Source organism: Salmo trutta, unplaced genomic scaffold (genome assembly GCF_901001165.1).
Source record: "Salmo trutta unplaced genomic scaffold, fSalTru1.1, whole genome shotgun sequence".
Classification (NCBI taxonomy): Eukaryota; Metazoa; Chordata; class Actinopteri; order Salmoniformes; family Salmonidae; genus Salmo; species Salmo trutta.
Window position 1 is genome coordinate 1 of NW_021822189.1, and position 15,222 is coordinate 15,222.

Consider the following 15,222-nt stretch of genomic DNA (forward strand, 5'->3'; position numbering starts at 1 on the left):
TGATGATCTCTCTCTCTAGTATCAGGCTGTGATGATCTCTCTCTCTAGTATCAGTGTGATGATTCTATCTAGTATCAGGCTGTGATGATCTTCTCTCTGTATCAGGCTGTGATGATCTCTCTCTTTCTAGTATCAGGGCTGATGTGATCTCTCTCTAGTATCAGGCTGTGGTTATCTCTCTCTCTAGAATCAGGCTGTGATGATCTCTCTCTCTGTAGTATCAGGCTGTGATGATCTCTCTCTCTAGTATCAGGCTGTGATGATCTCTCTCTCTCTCTCTAGTATCAGGCTGTGATGATCTCTCTCTCTCTAGTATCAGCGTGATGATCCTCTCTCTCTCTAGTATCAGGCTGTGATGATCTCTCTCTCTAGTATCAGGCTGTGATGATCTCTCTCTCTAGTATCAGGCTGTGATGATCTCTCTCTCTCTAGTATCAGGCTGTGATGATCTCTCTCTCTAGTATCAGGCTGATGATATCTCTCTAGTATCAGGCTGTGATGATCTCTCTCTCTAGTATCAGGCTGTGATGATCTCTCTCTCTATTATCAGGCTGTGATGATCTCTCTCTCTCTCTAGTATCAGGCTGTGATGATCTCTCTCTCTAGTATCTGGCTGTGATGATCTCTCTCTCTCTAGTATCAGGCTGTGATGATCTCTCTCTCTCTAGTATCAGGCTGTGATGATCTCTCTCTCTCTCTAGTATCAGGCTGTGATGATCTCTCTCTCTCTAGTATCAGGCTGTGATGATCTCTCTCTCTCTCTAGTATCAGGCTGTGATGATCTCTCTCTCTCTCTATTATCAGGCTGTGATGATCTCTCACTCTAGTATCAGGCTGTGATGATCTCTCTCTCTCTCTAGTATCAGGCTGTGATGATCTCTCTCTCTAGTATCAGGCTGTGATGTCTCTCTCTAGTATCAGGCTGTGATGATCTCTCTCTCTCTAGTATCAGGCTGTGGTGATCTCTCTCTCTCTAGTATCAGGCTGTGATGATCTCTCTCTAGTGTCAGGCTGTGATGATCTCTCTCTCTAGTATCAGGCTGTGATGATCTCTCTCTCTAGTATCAGGCTGTGATGATCTCTCTCTCTAGTATCAGGCTGTGATGATCTCTCTCTCTAGTATCAGGCTGTGATGATCTCTCTCTCTCTAGTATCAGCTGTGATGATCTCTTCTCTTCGTATCAGGCTGTGATGATCTCTCTCTTAGTATCAGGCTGTGATGATCTCTCTCTCTAGTATCAGGCTGTGATGATCTCTCTCTAGTATCAGGCTGTGATGATCTCTCTCTAGTATCAGGCTGTGATGATCTCTCTCTTTAGTATCAGGCTGTGATGATCTCTCTCTCTAGTATCAGGCTGTGATGATCTCTCTCTCTAGTATCAGGCTGTGATGATCTCTCTCTCTCTCTAGTATCAGGCTGTGATGATCTCTCTCTCTAGTATCAGGCTGTGATGATCTCTCTCTCTCTAGTATCAGGCTGTGATGATCTCTCTCTAGTATCAGGCTGTGATGATCTCTCTCTCTCTAGTATCAGGCTGTGATGATCTCTCTCTCTAGTATCAGGCTGTGATGATCTCTCTCTCTAGTATCAGGCTGTGATGATCTCTCTCTCTAGTATCAGGCTGTGATGATCTCTCTCTCTCTAGTATCAGGCTGTGATGATCTCTCTCTCTAGTATCAGGCTGTGATGATCTCTCTCTCTCTAGTCTCAGGCTGTGATGATCTCTCTCTCTAGTATCAGGCTGTGATGATCTCTCTCTCTAGTATCAGGCTGTGATGATCTCTCTCTCTCTAGTATCAGGCTGTGATGATCTCTCTCTCTAGTATCAGGCTGTGATGATCTCTCTCTCTCTCTCTAGTATCAGGCTGTGATGATCTCTCTCTCTCTAGTATCAGGCTGTGATGATCTCTCTCTCTCTCTAGTATCAGGCTGTGATGATCTCTCTCTCTCTAGTATCAGGCTGTGATGATCTCTCTCTCTAGTATCAGGCTGTGATGATCTCTCTCTCTCTCTAGTATCAGGCTGTGATGATCTCTCTCTCTCTAGTATCAAGCTGTGATGATCTCTCTCTCTAGTATCAGGCTGTGATGATCTCTCTCTCTAGTATCAGGCTGTGATGATCTCTCTCTCTAGTATCAGGCTGTGATGATCTCTCTCTCTCTAGTATCAGGCTGTGATGATCTCTCTCTCTAGTATCAGGCTGTGATGATCTCTCTCTCTCTAGTCTCAGGCTGTGATGATCTCTCTCTCTAGTATCATGCTGTGATGATCTCTCTCTAGTATCAGGCTGTGATGATCTCTCTCTCTCTAGTATCAGGCTGTGATGATCTCTCTCTAGTATCAGGCTGTGATGATCCTCTCTCTAGTATCAGGCTGTGATGATCTCTCTCTCTCTCTCTAGTATCAGGCTGTGATGATCTCTCTCTCTCTCTCTCTAGTATCAGGCTGTGATGATCTCTCTCTCTAGTATCAGGCTGTGATGATCTCTCTCTAGTATCAGGCTGTGATGATCTCTCTCTCTAGTATCAGGCTGTGATGATCTCTCTCTCTAGTATCAGGCTGTGATGATCACTCTCTCTAGTATCAGGCTGTGATGATCTCTCTCTCTAGTATCAGGCTGTGATGATCTCTCTCTCTAGTATCAGGCTGTGATGATCTCTCTCTCTCTCTCTCTAGTATCAGGCTGTGATGATCTCTCTCTCTCTAGTATCAGGCTGTGATGATCTCTCTCTCTCTAGTATCAGGCTGTGATGATCTCTCTCTCTAGTATCAGGCTGTGATGATCTCTCTCTCTCTAGTATCAGGCTGTGATGATCTCTCTCTAGTATCAGGCTGTGATGATCTCTCTCTCTAGTATCAGGCTGTGATGATCTCTCTCTCTCTATAAGGCTGTGATGATCTCTCTCTCTAGTATCAGGCTGTGATGATCTCTCTCTCTAGTATCAGACTGTGATGATCTCTCTCTCTAGTATCAGGCTGTGATGATCTCTCTCTCTCTAGTATCAGGCTGTGATGATCTCTCTCTCTCTAGTATCAGGCTGTGATGATCTCTCTCTCTAGTATCAGGCTGTGATGATCTCTCTCTAGTATCAGGCTGTGATGATCTCTCTCTCTAGTATCAGGCTGTGATGATCTCTCTCTCTCTAGTATCAGACTGTGATGATCTCTCTCTCTAGTATCAGGCTGTGATGATCTCTCTCTCTAGTATCAGGCTGTGATGATCTCTCTCTCTCTCTAGTATCAGGCTGTGATGATCTCTCTCTCTCTCTCTAGTATCAGGCTGTGATGATCTCTCTCTCTCTCTAGTATCAGGCTGTGATGATCTCTCTCTCTAGTATCAGGCTGTGATGATCTCTCTCTCTAGTATCAGGCTGTGATGATCTCTCTCTCTCTAGTATCAGGCTGTGATGATCTCTCTCTCTAGTATCAGGCTGTGATGATCTCTCTCTCTCTCTAGTATCAGGCTGTGATGATCTCTCTCTCTAGTATCAGGCTGTGATGATCTCTCTCTCTCTAGTATCAGGCTGTGATGATCTCTCTCTCTAGTATCAGGCTGTGATGATCTCTCTCTCTCTCTAGTATCAGGCTGTGATGATCTCTCTCTCTAGTATCAGGCTGTGATGATCTCTCTCTCTAGCTGGAGATCTCTCTCTCTAGTATCAGGCTGTGATGATCTCTCTCTCTAGTATCAGGCTGTGATGATCTCTCTCTCTAGTTATCAGGCTGTGATGATCTCTCTCTCTCAGTATCAAGGCTGTGATGATCTCTCTCTCTAGTATCAGGCTGTGATGATCCTCTCTCTCTTAGTATCAGGCTGTGATGATCTCTCTCTCTAGTATCAGGCTGTGATGATCTCTCTCTCTAGTATCAGGCTGTGATGATCTCTCTCTCTCTAGTATCAGGCTGTGATGATCTCTCTCTCTAGTATCAGGCTGTGATGATCTCTCTCTCTAGTATCAGGCTGTGATGATCTCTCTCTCTCTAGTATCAGGCTGTGATGATCTCTCTCTCTAGTATCAGGCTGTGATGATCTCTCTCTCTAGTATCAGGCTGTGATGATCTCTCTCTCTCTAGTATCAGGCTGTGATGATCTCTCTCTCTCTCTAGAATCAGGCTGTGATGATCTCTCTCTCTGTAGTATCAGGCTGTGATGATCTCTCTCTCTAGTATCAGGCTGTGATGATCTCTCTCTCTCTCTCTAGTATCAGGCTGTGATGATCTCTCTCTCTCTAGTATCAGGCTGTGATGATCTCTCTCTCTCTCTAGTATCAGGCTGTGATGATCTCTCTCTCTAGTATCAGGCTGTGATGATCTCTCTCTCTAGTATCAGGCTGTGATGATATCTCTCTCTAGTATCAGGCTGTGATGATCTCTCTCTCTCTAGTATCAGGCTGTGATGATCTCTCTCTCTCTCTAGTATCAGGCTGTGATGATCTCTCTCTCTAGTATCAGGCTGTGATGATCTCTCTCTCTAGTATCAGGCTGTGATGATCTCTCTCGCTAGTATCAGGCTGTGATGATCTCTCTCTCTCTAGTATCAGGCTGTGATGATCTCTCTCTCTAGTATCAGGCTGTGATGATCTCTCTCTCTAGTATCAGGCTGTGATGATCTCTCTCTCTCTCTAGTATCAGGCTGTGATGATCTCTCTCTCTCTCTAGTATCAGGCTGTGATGATCTCTCTCTCTCTCTAGTATCAGGCTGTGATGATCTCTCTCTCTCTCTATTATCAGGCTGTGATGATCTCTCACTCTAGTATCAGGCTGTGATGATCTCTCTCTCTCTCTAGTATCAGGCTGTGATGATCTCTCTCTCTAGTATCAGGCTGTGATGATCTCTCTCTCTAGTATCAGGCTGTGATGATCTCTCTCTCTAGTATCAGGCTGTGATGATCTCTCTCTCTCTAGTATCAGGCTGTGATGATCTCTCTCTCTCTCTAGTATCAGGCTGTGATGATCTCTCTCTCTAGTATCAGGCTGTGATGATCTCTCTCTCTAGTATCAGGCTGTGATGATCTCTCTCTCTCTAGTATCAGGCTGTGGTGATCTCTCTCTCTCTAGTATCAGGCTGTGATGATCTCTCTCTAGTGTCAGGCTGTGATGATCTCTCTCTCTAGTATCAGGCTGTGATGATCTCTCTCTCTAGTATCAGGCTGTGATGATCTCTCTCTCTAGTATCAGGCTGTGATGATCTCTCTCTGTAGTATCAGGCTGTGATGATCTCTCTCTCTCTCTAGTATCATGCTGTGATGATCTCTCTCTCTCTAGTATCAGGCTGTGATGATCTCTCTCTCTCTAGTATCAGGCTGTGATGATCTCTCTCTCTCTAGTATCAGGCTGTGATGATCTCTCTCTCTAGTATCAGGCTGTGATGATCTCTCTCTCTAGTATCAGGCTGTGATGATCTCTCTCTCTTAGTATCAGGCTGTGATGATCTCTCTCTCTAGTATCAGGCTGTGATGATCTCTCTCTCTAGTATCAGGCTGTGATGATCTCTCTCTCTAGTATCAGGCTGTGATGATCTCTCTCTCTCTAGTACAGCTGTATGATCTTCTCTCTAGTATCAGGCTGTGATGATCTCTCTCTCTAGTATCAGGCTGTGATGATCTCTCTCTCTAGTATCAGGCTGTGATGATCTCTCTCTCTTAGTATCAGGCTGTGATGATCTCTCTCTCTCTAGTATCAGGCTGTGAGATCTCTCTCTCTAGTATCAGGCTGTGATGATCTCTCTCTCTTAGTCTCAGGCTGTGGATGATCTCTCTCTCTAGTATCAGGCTTTGATGATCTCTCTCTCTAGTATTAGGCTGTGATGATCTCTCTCTCTCTAGTATCAGGCTGTTGATGATCTCTCTCTCTAGTATCAGGCTGTGATGATCTCTCTCTCTCTCTCTAGTATCAGGCTGTGATGATCTCTCTCTCTAGTATCAGGCTGTGATGATCTCTCTCTCTCTCTAGTATCAGGCTGTGATGATCTCTCTCTCTCTAGTATCAGGCTGTGATGATCTCTCTCTCTAGTATCAGGCTGTGATGATCTCTCTCTCTCTCTCTAGTATCAGGCTGTGATGATCTCTCTCTCTCTCTCTAGTATCAGGCTGTGATGATCTCTCTCTCTAGTATCAGGCTGTGATGATCTCTCTCTCTCTAGTATCAGGCTGTGATGATCTCTCTCTCTAGTATCAGGCTGTGATGATCTCTCTCTCTAGTATCAGGCTGTGATGATCTCTCTCTCTAGTATCAGGCTGTGATGATCTCTCTCTCTAGTATCAGGCTGTGATGATCTCTCTCTCTCTAGTATCAGGCTGTGATGATCTCTCTCTCTCTAGTATCAGGCTGTGATGATCTCTCTCTCTCTAGTATCAGGCTGTGATGATCTCTCTCTCTCTAGTATCAGGCTGTGATGATCTCTCTCTCTCTAGTATCAGGCTGTGATTCTCTCTCTCTCTCTAGTATCAGGCTGTGATGATCTCTCTCTCTCTCTAGTATCAGGCTGTGATGATCTCTCTCTCTCTAGTATCAGGCTGTGATGATCTCTCTCTCTCTCTAGTATCAGGCTGTGATGATCTCTCTCTCTCTCTAGTATCAGGCTGTGATGATCTCTCTCTCTCTAGTATCAGGCTGTGATGATCTCTCTCTCTCTAGTATCAGGCTGTGATGATCTCTCTCTCTAGTATCAGGCTGTGATGATCTCTCTCTCTCTCTCTAGTATCAGGCTGTGATGATCTCTCTCTCTCTCTCTAGTATCAGGCTGTGATGATCTCTCTCTCTAGTATCAGGCTGTGATGATCTCTCTCTCTAGTATCAGGCTGTGATGATCTCTCTCTCTAGTATCAGGCTGTGATGATCTCTCTCTCTCTAGTATCAGGCTGTGATGATCTCTCTCTCTAGTATCAGGCTGTGATGATCTCTCTCTCTAGTATCAGGCTGTGATGATCTCTCTCTCTCTAGTATCAGGCTGTGATGATCTCTCTCTCTAGTATCAGGCTGTGATGATCTCTCTCTCTCTCTCTAGTATCAGGCTGTGATGATCTCTCTCTCTAGTATCAGGCTGTGATCTCTCTTTCTCTCTAGTATCAGGCTGTGATGATCTCTCTCTCTCTAGTATCAGGCTGTGATGATCTCTCTCTCTCTCTAGTATCAGGCTGTGATGATCTCTCTCTCTCTCTTAATTCAATTCAATTTAATTCAATTGACTTTATTGACATGGCAAGTTTATTATTACTTACATTGTGCAAGTATACATATATATATAAACAAATATATGTACATTTATATATAAATAAATGGTGTGACCAACAGCAATAATAATAGTAGTAGTGGACATGGGATTACCATTAACAACAACTACAACAACAATATTAATCAGAACAACAATACATTAAAGCAACGGTAGTAGACCAGTCAACTTGACTGAGAAGACACGTGACCTGGTATGAAAGACAAAACAAAACAAGATGGGAAATATTATCCACATTACATTGCACTTTTCACTGGCTGTCCCTCAGGTTGTGGCAGGAGGACACATGTTTGGCTGCCAAAACTGCACATTTTGGCTTTTCACCCAATAAATATTAGATTTTTTCTTCATATTTAATAGTTTTAAATTCTTTGTATTGAATTATAATTTTGGGAAATAAATATTCTCTTAGGTCTGAGTATTTGTCACAGTGTAATAGGAAATGCAGCTCTGTCTCTACCTCTCCCCTGGAGCAGAGTGAACACAGCCTGTCCTCTCTGGTCAGCCAGACTGTCCTCTCTGGGCAGCCAGACTGTCCTCTCTGGGCAGCCAGGTTTGTCTCTCTCTCTAGTATCAGGCTGCGATGATTTCTTGTCCTCCCATAGTGCACTACTTTAGTTCAGGGCCCATAACCACCCTATTCCCTACATAGTGGACTACTTCTGACGTTTATTCCTGGTGAAATCAGCTTACTTTGTTCGTCAGTGGAGGAATAATCTCTCACTCTTTCCTTCTCTCTCCCTCTTTCTTTTTTAAATTGGCCAGCGTCTCTCTTTTATCCTCTCTCTTCTTCTCTCACGCATTACTACATTTGTTGTTAGTTTTAATTTATTATTTTGTTTCTTCTCCACTCCCATGTTTATATATTTCTGCTCTGAAGAGCATTGTAATAGTGTTTGATTAGCAGTGAACACATTAAACGAGCTGGCTCAACCAATCACGTCAGACCGCAGAGGGACAGAGAGAGACGGGGAGAATAAATGGAGAGACAGAGAGAGAGAGACGGTTTGAGGAAGAGAGAAAATGTGAAAGGGACAGAGAAGGTAGGAAGGGGTGAAGGTGAAAGAGAGAATGGGGATTGATTAAAAGGAAAATGCATCAGTGGAAATGTCAATGTTTCTGAAAGAGGTTGAGGAAAAAGGGGGGAAGAATGTAATTAGAAAAATAATGAGAAAGTTACAACTAACTAATTAAGAGAGAGAGAGGGAGAGGGGGGGAGAGAGAGAGAGAGAGAGGGAGGAAGGAAGGAAGGAAGGAAGGGAGAGAGAGAGAGAAGGACAGATAGACAGAGAGATTGAGACAGAGAGCATGGAGAGAGAGAGAGTGAGAGAGTGAGAGAGAGGCAGATAGACAGAGAGATTGAGACAGAGAGCATGGAGAGAGAGAGGCAGATATACAGAGAGATTGAGACAGAGAGCATGGAGAGAGAGAGAGGCAGATAGACAGAGAGATTGAGACAGAGAGCATGGAGAGAGAGAGGCAGATATACAGAGAGATTGAGACAGAGAGCATGGAGAGAGAGAGAGGCAGATAGACAGAGAGATTGAGACAGAGAGCATGGAGAGAGAGAGAGGCAGATAGACAGAGAGATTGAGACAGAGAGCATGGAGCGAGAGAGAGGCAGATAGACAGAGAGATTGAGACAGAGAGCATGGAGAGAGAGAGAGGCAGATAGACAGAGATTGAGACAGAGAGCATGGAGAGAGAGAGGCAGATAGACAGAGAGATTGAGACAGAGAGCATGGAGAGAGAGAGGCAGATAGACAGAGAGATTGAGACAGAGAGCATGGAGAGAGAGAGAGAGAGAGAGAGAGACTTGGTTGTAATTAATAAGTGAGACTAACATCTGAATCGTCTACACGGGATGATGGGCAACTGGTGGCCTGCGAATCAAGAGGAGGAGGAAGCCAGGAGGATGGAGGAAGCCAGGAGGATGGAGGAAGCCAGGAGGATGGAAGGAAGCCAGGAGGAAGGAGGAAGCCAGGAGGATGGAGGAAGCCAGGAGGATGGAAGAAGCCAGGAGGATGGAAGAAGCCCGGAGGATGGAAGAAGCCAGGAGGATGGAGGAAGCCAGGAGGATGGAAGGAAGCCAGGAGGATGGAAGGAAGCCAGGAGGATGGAGGAAGCCAGGAGGATGGAAGGAAGCCAGGAGGAAGGAGGAAGCCAGGAGGATGGAAGGAAGCCAGGAGGAAGGAGGAAGCCAGGAGGATGGAGGAAGCCAGGAGGATGGAGGAAGCCAGGAGGATGGAAGAAGCCCGGAGGATGGAGGAAGCCAGGAGGATGGAGGAAGCCAGGAGGATGGAGGAAGCCAGGAGGATGGAAGGAAGCCAGGAGGATGGAGGAAGCCAGGAGGATGGAAGGAAGCCAGGAGGATGGAAGGAAGCCAGAACGATGGAGGAAGCCAGGAGGATGGAGGAAGCCAGGAGGATGGAGGAAGCCAGGAGGATGGAGGAAGCCAGGAGGATGGAGGAAGCCAGGAGGATGGAAGGAAGCCAGGAGGATGGAGGAAGCCAGGAGGATGGAGGAAGCCCGGAGGATGGAAGAAACCAGGAGGATGGAAGAAGCCAGGAGGATGGAGGAAGCCTGGAGGATGAAGGAAGCCAGGAGGATGGAAGGAAGCCAGGAGGATGGAGGAAGCCAGGAGGATGGAAGGAAGCCAGGAGGACGGGGGAAGCCAGGAGGACGGAAGGAAGCCAGGAGGACGGAAGGAAGCCAGGAGGATGGAAGGAAGCCATGAGGATGGAAGGAAAGAGGGAGGGAGAAAAGAGAGAGGCTGTAGATCAATAGGATCCTCTGTTTGGTATAATTGCTCAGTCTGGCACAAGGTGATGTGTGATGTGTGTTTGCAGGCCTCCCTCTAAACAAAGGGTATTGAGTTAAACTCCCTTAGCATGGATCAGAGAGAGACATTATAGAAGTGTGTGTGTGCTTGCTTGTTCCTATGGTGTGTGTAAAGCATTGAGCCAAAGATCCCGTCTCCTGTGAGGGGCGGGAGAACAGTAATAATCACCATATGACTCAGAGGTATACTGCCATTGATTGGCTGAGCACATTATCCATCCACAGGTGTCACCCATCGATTGGTCAGGGCGGTTGTCCGTATAGAGGTGGAAGGCATTGATTGGTTCGTTCTTTTAGAGTGAATTATTTCGACTGTATTGATCAGCTGTGTGTATTTCATCAGAAGTGTGTGTGTACTTTAGAAAAGACATAAAAAGTATTTGGTTGTAATTGTAAGTTTGCAATATTGTATATTATCGAATCTCCAGAGCTGAACAAGGTAAAAATGTGTCGTTCTGCCCCTGAACAAGGCAGTTAACCCACTGTTCCCCGGTAGGCCGTCATTGTAAATAAGAATTTGTTCTTTAACTGACTTGCCCTAGTTAAATAAAGGTTAAATAAATAAAATAATACTACTATTTATTATAATATTGTCGTACGGAGGTCAACCATCATCCAGGAGAGTCTTAAAGGGCAGTGTTTTATTTTTGAGACAGGCTTGAACATGTAAAGAAGCTAATAGACAGACATTGTTGCCTGATTCCACGAAATAATATTGATAATTAGGGATCCACCGATAAACAAATGAATTGGGGAACGATGTGTAAGACACAATGATGAAAACCGGAAGAGTATTTCCATGGAGAAATCGTCATGTCATTGACACACACAACCAATGAACTGAATAGGTACTTGCTAACAAACATATGGGTTGTGTAGCTCAGTTGGTAGAGCATGGTGTTTGCAACGCCAGGGCTTATGGGTTCGATTCCCACAGGGGGGGGACCAGTACGGAGAAGGAACATTTTTTAATGAAATGTATGCATTCACTACTGTAATTCGCTCTGGATAAGAGCGTCTGCTAAAATGACTAAAATGTAAAAATGCATGCAAAAGTCAACAAAACTACACTTTGAGTAAATGAAAATAGATGACTTGACCTCCATTCCTGTAACAGATGCTACAGTCCTACAGTATGATGATAGGTGCCTGGAAGGGGGAAGCAACAGGAGACCCCAAAACCATCCAAACGTAGCATGCAAATCGATTCAAATTTGACCAATCGGCAGTTCACTTTTTTAAATCTATTTTTGTATTTTTTTTTATTACATTCTACCTTCTGGAAATACCCAATATTTTGTGACAGCTGATGCATCCTCTCATTCGGAGTCCAACTGCATGTGTTGACAGACATTGATCTTCAACTCGTTTTTTTTGCATGCGGAAACAAACCCCCAGAGGGAATGTCAGTTCGGTTGCCCAGCTTCACGTGCTGGCCAACGTGAGGTAGGTTGCCTTGCTCTGATCTTGGACACTTCGAGCACCTCAACTGATCTTGGACACTTCAGCATTTCAAGTGGTAAAATGGCTTTCGCGATATTAGGCTTTATTAGTTGAGTGATAATCAATTTGATGTTATTTTAATTGACACACACACACTAAAAAAGTGCTTTTCTTTCAAAATCAAGGACATTTCTAAGTGACCTCAAAAACTTTTGAATGGTAGTGTATATCATTCACACACACACACACACACACACACACACACACACACACACACACACACACACACACACACACACACATACACACCACACACCACACACACTACACACCACACACACACACCACAAACACACTACAAACACACCACACACACACCACACACACACCACACACACCAAAATGTACCCAAAAATTAGAGGGTACATTGATTGTGAGTACGATTTATTTTAAAAGGTATCTGTTACCAACAGATGCATATCTGTATTCCCAGTGATGTGAAATACATAGATTAGGATCTAGTGAATTAATTCATTTACAGTTTTTTCTAACTGCTTTCACACGTTTTCAAAACTGTCTTCTTTTTTTCCCAAAACTCTACACACAATTCCCCAAAACTGCACACACAAAATGCAAAATGCCTCAAATGTCCTTCAAAATGTAACACTGCATTGAAAATGCCATAAACACATGTCAGAATGAAGCATTTGCATCAAATGTCAAACACTGCTTTCATAATAGTACATTTGGATATACCATGTAAACACTGTTGTTCTAAATCTAAAGCTCTTTGGTCTTTCATGGGCTTATATCTACATTTCAATACAATGTTCTACAGTGAAAGTAATCTGCTGAGAGGGGTAACAAGTACACTGTAAACACCAATGCAATGTAGAAACAGAAAATATTTACTAGGCCAAACATTACAGTTGTATACAGTAGCATACAACAAAACTATAAACATATTTAAACCAAAAGTATATTCTTTAGAATACAGTAAAAAACACAATTGTGTGTGTGGGGTCCCTTGGGGGGGGGGCAGTACAGGAATTGGTAGGGGGGGGGGCAGTCACCAGTGCTAAGCTACGCTTCATCTCTTCTCCGGGCTGGGTCTGGCCACAATACTTCGTCCACATCACAAGATACGTTTTCTCTTGCCAAACATCGAGGGAAGTATCTCCTAGCATGGCGTATCCAACCTTGGACAGAGGCAACCCTCTATGTCCCCACATGCGTCCTCCATTGCCTGGAGAAGCGGCATGCGGGCATAGGGTTGGCGATCAGACACTTTCCAGCGCCAGGCTGAGAAGAATTCCTCTATGGGATTTAGAAAAGGTGAATATGGGGGTAGGTACAAAACTACAAATTGTGGATGAGTGGCAAACCAGTTTTGGACCAGAACAGCCCGGTGAAAACTAACATTGTCCCATAAAACCACAAATCTAGCAGGCTCCTGATCTGGATCAGGGACAAGCATTGTGTAAATTGCTTCCAGAAAAGTGAGCATATGGCCGGTGTTGTACGGACCCAGTGTGGCATTGTGATGGAGGACCCCGTTTTGAGTGATGGCAGCACACATAGTTATATTACCTCCACGCTGTCCAGGGACATTGGTAATTGCCCTCTGTCCTATTGTGTGTGTGACCTGGTGAATAAGTGTAGCATTTTGATTGGTTGTGTTTGAAAAAGGAAAGCAAGTCACTTCCTGTTAGATTTTTGTGTTTTAGGTAGAGAATTGTGTGTAGTGTTTTGAAAAAAAAAGTGTTTTATGCAATTGACAACTGAGTCAAAGGCTGAGAAATTAGCTTATGGTTTTGGATATTTGGTGTGTAGTTTTGCACTTTGAGTGAGAGGTTTCAAAAATCGTGTGACATGAAAAGATTTTGTGTGTAAGCAGTTGGAAAAAAACTGTAATTAATTTATTTGACTGATTCCCTGATATAAACTGTTTATATTTTGGTTCAGTATAATTCAAACCTAATGTAACCCGAGACCTGACCAAAGACCCTACGGAAGGTGGCGCCCCTCCTCGCCCGGGCAGCGCTCAGCGGTCGTCGTCGCCGGCCTACTAGCTGCCATCGATTTATGTTTCACGTTCTGTTAGTTAGGCCTAGGTTAGTTGCGCACCTGTTTTGTGTTAGTTGTTAGTGGGGAGGGGTATTTAGGCTATCTAGTTAGGTTTGTTGTTTGTGCGGGATTGTTCGTTTGTCAGGGTGTGTTTTGTTATGAGGTTCTGTATTTTGCCTTTTGGAGTTACGCTATTCGTTTTGGGCTGCGTCCCTGGTTACTTTCTTTTAAGGGTGGTGCGTTTCTTTCTGCACACCTTTGCATATTTTCCGTGCCGATATTTTATTAAATTCATTCACGGAATCATTCTGTCTCCTGCGCCTCTCCTGAATCCACCGTTGTGACACTTGGCCACGTTTAGCACCTAGAAATTCCATGAATAGAGCTGTCAGAGAGGCATGTTTGTTCTACATAGACATTTCTATCTGAACGTTCTAAAACGTCCAGCCTTGACGTTTTGTCAACTTTACTTTTTACTTTTTTTTTTATGGTTTTCAAAATGGGAAGAAAAAAAAAAACGTCATACAAAATGACCACCGGCAGAAGTAAACTCATCCACAAACATGAATGTATATCGTAATGAATATCATTTATATTTGTAATATATGTTTTCACAAATGTGATGATATAATCGTCAAGCCAGTGTTTTTATATGTGTGTCCCCAGTTAGGTGACAGGACCCAGAGTTATGATGTAGGACAACGACACTAAGTATTACTGCCCCCATACAACAAGGGTTCCTCAATCAATCAAATGTATTTATAAAGCCCTTCTTACATCAGCTGATATCACAAAGTGCTGTACAGAAACCCAGCCTAAAACCCCAAACAGCAAGCAATGCAGGTGTAGAAGCACGGTGGCTAGGAAAAACTCCCTAGAAAGCCAGAACCTAGGAAGAAACCTAGAGAGGAACCAGGCTATGAGGGGTGGCCAGCCCTCTTCTGGCTGTGCTGGGTAGAGAGGAACCGGGCTATGAGGGGTGGCCAGTTCTCTTCTGGCTGTGCCGGGTGGACAGTACATGGTCATTAAGGCCAGATTGTTCTTCAAGATGTTCACAAAGTGCTGTACAGAAACCCAGCCTAAAACAAACAGCATGCAATGCAGATGTAGAAGCATCTGTTTCTCTGCACAGGCTTAAGTGTTTTATTGGGCCGCCTATGTCCAAACAGTAAAAAGTATATATATATATATATATATATATATAAAAACACTGATTGTTCAAAACATTAGGAACACGTTTCTACTATTGGGGTTTACCCCGCCCTCTTTTGTCCTCAGAACAGCCTCAATTCATCAGGACATGGACTCAACAAGGTGTTGAAAGTGTTCCACAGGGATGCTGGTCCATGTTGATTCCAATGCTTCCCACAGTTGTGTCAAGTTGGCTGGATGTCCTTTGGGTGGTGGACCATTCTTGATACATACAGGAAACTGTTGAGCGTGAAAACCCCAGCATCATTGCAGTTCTTGACACAAACCGGTGCGCTTGGCACCTACTACCACACCCTGTTTAAAGACATTTCAATCTTCTGTCTTGCCCATTCACCCTATGAATGACACACATACACAATCCATGTCTCAAAGCTTACAAATCCTCATTTAACCTGTAATCCTCCCCTTCATCTACACTGATTGAAGT